General features: G+C 39.6%; 1 protein-coding gene and 1 long non-coding RNA gene across 2 annotated transcripts in view; one reads left to right on the forward strand and one right to left on the reverse strand.

Annotated features, from left to right (window-relative positions):
• The window catches only part of DNAH11 (dynein axonemal heavy chain 11), a 139,143-nt gene extending 137,757 nt beyond the window's left edge, over nucleotides 1–1,386 (reverse strand). Inside the window, exon 1 of the mRNA XM_083822446.1 lies at nucleotides 1,012–1,386. The gene's annotated coding sequence lies outside the window, so the exon portion shown is untranslated. The remainder of the gene's footprint in view (nucleotides 1–1,011) is intronic.
• Nucleotides 1,353–3,594, forward strand: LOC310893446. Its single transcript, XR_014578990.1, has 3 exons — nucleotides 1,353–1,402; nucleotides 1,544–1,602; nucleotides 1,795–3,594. It is a non-coding gene; the product is annotated as an uncharacterized lncRNA (long non-coding RNA).
• Nucleotides 3,595–8,149: the final 4,555 nt, after the last annotated feature.

The following is an 8,149-nucleotide window of genomic DNA, read 5'->3' on the forward strand; positions in this document are numbered from 1 at the left end:
GGGATGCAAGGTTTCCAACAGCATAATCTCACCATAAGTTATGAATTCATGTCCAAAAACAAACAAACTCTTAAAAATCTTGTCTGCCAGGATTCTGTATTTATGGCTTGGCAGCTCTGCAAGTTATTGCGAATGCCACAGCTTGCTCAGAACCTGAATATTCATTGAAGCAAAACATTTTTAACCTATCTGAAAAAGTTAAAAATGATAACTGAGAAGTGGCTAATCTGAGCATAACCTGACACCATGCTGACAAGTGGTCATTCACTCCATCACACCAACAAGTGTGTATAGCATTAAGTGACCCTACTGCTTAGGTTACAGCCTACAGGATGCTATCACGCAGAGCATTAAGAGGGACCGAGACAGCTCCTTAGCAGAGAAATAATTCGTTCAAGGAAGGCTAACATGCTCCTGGGATAGCTCAGCAACCAGAGGTACAAACACCAGGCGAACTGGCCGTAGCACAAGCACCACTTCATCAGTGGAAGGGAGGGGGAAGAAGGTGAACCACGCACAAAGTTTCCACAGGTTTCCCCAATGGCACTGTCATGAAAACAGCTAATTTGCCACAAAGCCTTTTAAACAGGACAATTCACACAGTTACTATATTTCTGATTTGCAGCACATACGCTACAGAGGCAGCACAGTGAAGAAGAAATCAATGATCTTTGTCAAAGTAAATGGCACAAAAGGCATTCAGAGACACACTGAGGAGAAGGAGGGAGAGACAGGAGGAGGACTGCCACCGCAAACACAAGCATTTCCACCCCTTCGTTGGTACCACCAAGTTATTCTTAAAACACGCTCTGCTTATCTGGGAAGAGATGCGGATGCAGTGAGGGTTACACGAAGAACTTATTTCCAAGCTTCCCCCCCTCTCTCCTTCCTTCCAACCGCTCCCTTCAGATCAAAACCAAAACAACAACAAAACCCGTACAAAACCAAAATCACGCTTTTTTTTATTGTTTCGTGCTGAAACTAAATTTCGCCGAGGGGCGACATCCTCACCATGTCCGCTGCCGGTCGCTGAGCCCTCCAGCCTCTCGGGAGAGCAACCCGCTGCTCCCTCACACGGGGGCGATGGAGAAGGGCAAGCAGCATCCTCCGGACCAGGGTTAGAGGTACTGTTGGAGGCACTGGCAGAGGCTGGCAGCGGCCGGCCCCGAGGCTCCCCTGCCTCCTCCGGTCCTCCCCCCGCCACTCCGCCCGCGGCAGCCCCTGGGGCGGGGATGGAGGGCGGGGGGTGCACGGGCGGAGCTGCCGGGATCGGAGGAAACCGCGCTAATTGACGGCACCTGTAGCTCGGCGCCTATACATAGCACGTTCTCCCCGTCGCTGCCTCCTGGTCCCCTCTCTTAGCCTCCCCGTCCCCCGGCGAAAAGGTTCGCCAAACCACCCGGTAAGCCCCCGGCGGGTGGGAGGTGGGAGCCTGGCCCACCGCAGCTCCCCGCTTCCCTCCCGGGGCTGCCCCTGAGGAAAGCGGCACTGCTTCCTACTGCAATTTCAAGCCGCTCCTCGGCTGGCATTTTTATTTTTGCAGAAAGAAGGCGGCGGCACCGGTGGTTGCCTTCACAACTTCACAGCTGCTAGAGCTGCCCAGTTAAGTACAAACAACATATCCCTGTTTGAAGAATATATGTTTTCAACCCACCGAAAGCAAAAATCTGTTGATGTTTGAGAAAAACATCCATTATGTCAGCCGCAAAGAAAGCCGGCTTTATTTAGTGAGTGACAGTGATTTCTCTCTGAGGTTTGCGCTTAGCAGCTGCTCATTCCTCTTTCTGCTTTTAGGATGTTCAGCCAAGCTGCTGGTCAGCCAGGCTGCAGAGAACCTCCCGAGATGGCTTCTCATCACAGCAAAAGATGGTTTGCACCATATAACCAAAGCAGCAATAGCCAGAAGACCTCTATGATCATGAAAGGCTTTCAAAAACAGGTATCACCTAGGAAAAAAAAAATAATGAGTAGGAGTTGAGCTCTACTCCCAACACACCCTAGAAAACAGCACCTATGTTTGCATGAGCCAAGATCTGAGTGCCCAGAGCCCTGCTCTGCCACTTGTGAAGTACTCTGGAAAGTTGAGCACAAGTTTTGAGGTAATGCTTCCATTGCATGTCGGGCTGCTGCCCAACAGACCTTTGGAGCTGTCCTTCCTTCTTGCTTTGTACACGAAACTGTAAAGCCCCTGGATGATTTTTTCTCAAATTCTTCTGCAGTACAGGGGACGTTAAATTTCTTCCCTTGGTTTCTTTTCTGTGAAAATAAACTTTTCTTTGTCAGTGCAAAGGGATTGCTGCCCCCTCCGCAGGGGCCAGCACTGTCGCTGGAGCTTGGAGTTGGGCTCTCTCACCCGTTGGTCAACGTTTAGCACATAACTAACTTTTGGAGCACTTTCCATCTCTTTCAAGGAAACAGCAAGAGAAATATTTGCTTTCAACTCCTCTTGCTCTTTGGAGCTATCGATCTGTAGAGTATAGCTCCTCACTGGCAGGCTTGATCTGCTTTTCCTTTCTGGAATCACAGAGTGGCAGAAGAAATAGCTGTCCCGGTATAAGTGCAGAGGTTTTTGCTTCCCTGCAGACAAACCTTTCAGAACAGTCTACAGGCTTAATTGGGCACTAGTGAAAAAGCTTCATCTATCTGTCTTTTGAAGGCAAGTAATTTCCCCATGTCCATGGGAGAAATAAGTGCAGTAAAGAAGATAATTCTACCACTAAACAAGGGATAAAAGTCCAAAAGATGGGTCCTAAGTTTCCTGACTTCTTCTGTAACCTCAGTGACTGACAGGAAATTTCCCCAAGTTTTATTCGCCTTATTCTTTGCTGCCAATTCTTTTGTTTCCTTAAATCTTGTCTCAAACAGTTTGGTAAAACTGAAGGTCTTCTTGCCGTGCGATTCGGCAAGTATGGTTGAAAGCTTCAACCTGAGGTAGGTATTGCAGCTGTAGCACGATGAATAGACACATTCAGCAAGGTATGTAGAGAAACATTTGAATCCCCCAGCTGGATAGTCAGAAGGAAAATTAACAGACAATTAACAAATTCAACGGTATTTTGAATTCACAATCTTAAGTCTTGAGGGACACAAGGTGAGAGTTGACTTGATGTACAGGAAATAGATAATGATCTCAGTGAAGCAGTTGAACAGAGACTTTTGTTCTTTGATACGAAAAAGATTAGTACCTTCATAAAAAGCTATTTCTGAACCTTATAATGAATTCCTTTTTATAGAATCTTTGTGGTGGCTAGTTCAACTAAGAGATTACATGGGACATTCTATGAAGGCATTTAAGTGAAGGGATTCATGCAGATTGTTGTGATACAGGAATTCACATTTTTTTTTTTTTCAATATGAGAACAAGGTAATCCCCCCAATTCCTTCTCTGATCTTGTTACAAATTTGAAATCTGTTACCATTTTGCCCAGTAAATTTCACTTCTGTTTTTCGTCAACATATCACTGCTGTTCAATTGGCAGGAGTTGTTTGCAAAAAATATTTGTTTCAGCCATTTTTTTTTTTTCACTGCATGCGTTCCTGTGTATTTGCTAGACATCTTCTCAAGACCAAGAATAACTTTTATTATTTTTTTTTTTTCCCTGCAGGCCACAAACAGAACTTGAAAGACAGGAAGTGGTCAGGTAGAGAGAGGATTACATTTAGCATTTTTGCAGATAATGCCTTTTTATATATTTTCTTGCTACATACTCCAGCGCTCTCCAGAGGACACTTCATATTTGTTCTACTGGATGATCAGTTGGCTACCACTGATTAATTAGAAAACAATCTAGTAAGTACTAGTGTTCTTAGATGAACGGTTAAGTTCTTAAAAATTTTTTTATTCTAATAGCATGGTAACAGAATACTGTGCTAAAACTGAAGATAGAGGCTATAGCACAGTCATAACTAAAGGAAGAACAAAGGTGCAATCAGTCATTATTACTGGCTAGATAGCAATAATACATAGCAATCAAAGTGGTTTCTAGGTGATTCACAATGGCACACTAGTTTTGAATTTGAAGTACAAAAAGACAAAGCTACCCTCAGTATCACTTTCAGAAGAGGTTTCATATCTCTAGTTCAACAGAAGTGAAATTTATAAATGGTAACATGGAAGCATGAATTGTGCTCGACGTGAAAGCCATAATGTCCATAAGACATCTGAATTATACCCCTTGAACTTTTTCAGTATGTCGATGTTGGAAGACACTGTATGGACAGTTCTGCCCATATTTAAGAGTGGGATCTTAAATGTATTGCTATTTCACGTCTTAAGCTCTTGCTATTTAAACAAGAGTATTTTTATTCCATTAAGGTTACTGACTTGATTTCTGAGTAGTTGCATGCTGCTACAAAAGAGAAGAAAAAAAATTTTTTTTTCTGTTTTATGACAGTCTGTAAAAATTAAGCCTGTCTTAACGTAAACAGATGGTAACAGATCCTGGATGACTGACATTTACTATGCACATGCACAGCTCCCAGAAGACTCTACTTTTAATGTATTCCACTGGAAATCCAGCACTTTTGGGATCCACTTTCCAGTTTTACAGAACTTTTAGTACTGAATCTAAGACTTCTGCTTCTCATCAAGACAGAAAGAAGCTGCCTGTGCCATGTGCATGAGCAGTGTTGTTTCAAAATTCAAAAGCATAAAAAATGCGTATCTGCAAAGGGACAATCCTACACATTTGCCATTTCCTTATAGCTCCAAATGAGATCTGCTACTTTTCCTCCTCCTCTATGATTATTTTATATCCCATTCAGGTTTGTCCCTGTCCTTATCTTTAGTATCCTGTTTTGTAATGTACTCTTTTACTATCCTTCTGCTAGTTACATATTTTTATCATTCCTCTCATCCCACTCTTGACTCCTTCAGTTAGTCAATTACTTTGATACCTTCTTCCTTTGCCAGTCTGTACTAAACACCTTTAGCAGTAGCGGAAAACGGCAGCAAACTTTAATGATGGCTGCAAATAAAAACCTAAGACTTTAGGGGAAAAAGGTACCTCTAAAGATAACACTACTTTTCCCATGTCTAGCTATGGAAGTTTCCTGTTACAAACTAGTAAAAGAAAGCGACAAAAATGTGGCATGCCTAAGAGGTCAGAGTAAACATGACAAAATATGTGCCTAAAAAAGTTAATTCACTTGGTTTGCTTTTCACTTTCTTGGTTTTGTTCCACTAACCTGTAATTTTATGTATTAGTTCCCTAGGCTTTTAAAACTGTAAGCAGAGGTGTATTTGTAAGACTGAAGTAGAATTGACTAAAACGACTTATAAAGAGGAGACTATTTTTTACACTTGCTGGTGGACAAACAGAAAAACCACTCATGTAGCTCCTGAAAGATGCACACGCATCACTTACACACATCTTACCCATTAACAATAGTTGAATTTAGCAAATTGAAAGAATGGCTGTGAAAGTAAATCAATGCCAATGAAATCATAATTTCAATTATATTAAAAAAAAAAAAAAACCACCCTGTATATGCCTAGGTCTACAGAGAGCATGCTTCTCTTAATGCTTGATTTTAGGTGTTTTAAAAATCTTCCAAAATTTTGACAAATGTGTCAACACTAAAAGGTCAACCAACTTTGAAATTGGGTTCTTCCTGGAATTTGTCCCAAGACTTTCCTTTAAAATGTAAAAAAGTGTCATGAAGCTATGTATTGAACTTAAACCAGCTTAAAAATTAACACTTAGCCAGATCAGCGGTACAAACATTTTTTTAGGAACACATCCTGCCCTGCAAATTTATACTCCATTTTAAACTCTACCCTGGAATATGATTCTATAACTTGTGGGGATGACATAAAGACCTTGTTCAACTCATAAATGCTTTCCAAAAAAGTTTTCCAGAATGAATATTTAAGATGGACCATTCTTTTGTCAAGTTTATGTGTTTCTATGATGATTTTAGCAAGAAGTAGAAGATTATTAAGATAACAGGCTGTGGCATTTGAGAACACAGCAAGAATGGTGCAATTTGCAAGTTTTTGAGTGAGATTGCTTAGAAGTTCCAATACCTCTGCAAATTTCCTTCCCCCAAGTAAGACATTTTGGCAGGATTTAATGACTTTCTAAAATTCCACATGGCAGAAAGCCTGTAACATATTTCTGTTGTGGCAATGGCATTTTTTTTTAATTAACTATAAGACATATCTAAAGGTATATAATGGAAACGTAGGCTAGGACACAACGTACGGTAGAGATGTCAGAGAGAAAGTAAAAAAATCTAGAAAGGCTGTAAGACGTTTTGCTGGTAGAGACAAAAAAAACCTCTGAATATTTATGGTGTCTGCGATACTTCATTTTAGAACTGAATGGGTTTCTTCCTAGGGGAAAGTCTAAAGGTTGACATGATTTCTGTATTTTTTATTTTTTTAAATTAAAAAGTCATGCTAAAAACCATTATTGGAAGACATTATTAATGATGGTTCACAGCTAGACATTTTCCATTGATCAAAGTAGAAATGATAGGCAAAGCTTCTAGTCTAAAAATTACGAAGCTTATTAGATTGAGCACTACTACTTAGTGCTGCACTATGTCAAAGAAATGCTCGTTTCCTGATCTGCCAATTTAGAAGTAGGAACTTTTTTATCCTGGTTTAGAACAAGCCAGGAAACAAACAAGTAAATAAAACATGTACTAACAACAAACCAAAAAGACTTGAAAAATTCCCAAATAGCATAGACTGTTAAAATTCTTTGTGAGTATGCTATACATCTATCCCAAATACTTTCAGAGGACAGATTATTCCATGGCAACATTAGGGATCTTTTGACATTTTTGTTAACATTAAATCACTTCCATTATGGGATAGGCACATGGAGCCAAATCCCAAAGTGCTAGGGGTTACCGATCTAGCTTAGAGGGAGAAAATGCCCTTAGTCACGTTCCCATCAGTGGGTTACACCACCAATCCAGCTGCTGCCAATGACTTTTTTGGGGTTGGAGTTGGATGATAGTTGAGGTCCCTTCCAACCCAAGCCATTCTATGACTCTGACTTCTGGCAGTTCTGCTAGAAAAATGTATCTTGCTGTCCTCTCCCTTGGAAAGTTATCTGAGCAAGGACAGCATATAGCAGCCGTTGGTCTCCCCAGCATTTGCAAGGCTCAGGATATTGGGAAATAATGCATGTAGTTTTGGAGAAAGGAAAAAAGGAGGGAAAACAGGGACATGGAAAGCATAAGGAAGTGAAAGTGACAGCAAGAAGCTTAGTATGAATTAAATATGAATTTTACATTTGAAGAGAGTCACCTGAGTATTTGCTACCTAGCTGCATTAATTTATTAATTTCTATTTAATAAAATATAAAAATTATTTCTGAAAGTTACAGTAATGGTATTGAATGTACTTTAAAACTGCAGTATAAACTGCTCTATTTAGCATTATATTCTGTTTCAGAGTAGATCACACTTAAAACACAAAAATGGGTAAAATGAAATATGCACACTCATCCTTAATTTCTTGTATAAGATCAGATGTAACAATTTAACACAACAATAGCTTTGTAAGTGGAAAACTAATTTCTTATAATTAATCTAGGAAATGCTACTTGAAAACAATCCTAAAAAAAAAAAAAAGTACCACAATATTAAAATCTGGGTAATAAAAGCATTTTAGTTGGTCAGATGAACCTACTTTGAATTACGACATATTTTTTACCTCAGTTAGAAAGTTTGTTTGATAATCATTGCATTCAAATAGATCTTAAATAGGTTGTTCCTCAAACATATAATAAAGATAATTGACTTTAGGTCTGAATTAGAAGAGAGGAAAGATGATTCTGTCCTGCAGTACTAGAAGTCACAAATTTTCAATTCCATCTTCTTTTAGAAGATGGAACAAGCAAGTTGTTTTCCTGGTATTTATTTCTTCCTCTGTGAAATACTACTACTTGTTCTCTGCAGAAGTACTGTACTTTTTGATGGCTTGCCAAAAAAAAAACCAAAAACAAACGAAAAAACTGTTAGTATAAAAAAGCCCTAGCATTTAGTATACTTCGATAATTAGCAGTTTGGTATGCGATCAAAGTTATTTAAGTACAAGACAATGCAGGAACCCATTTACATTTCACTAAGAAAAAAAGCTCAGTATAGTTTATACAAGTTGAAGTAGGTTCATTCAGCTTTCCATTGTTTC

This window comes from Anser anser (genome assembly GCF_964211835.1).
Source record: "Anser anser genome assembly, chromosome: 2".
NCBI classification, from domain to species: domain Eukaryota; kingdom Metazoa; phylum Chordata; class Aves; order Anseriformes; family Anatidae; genus Anser; species Anser anser.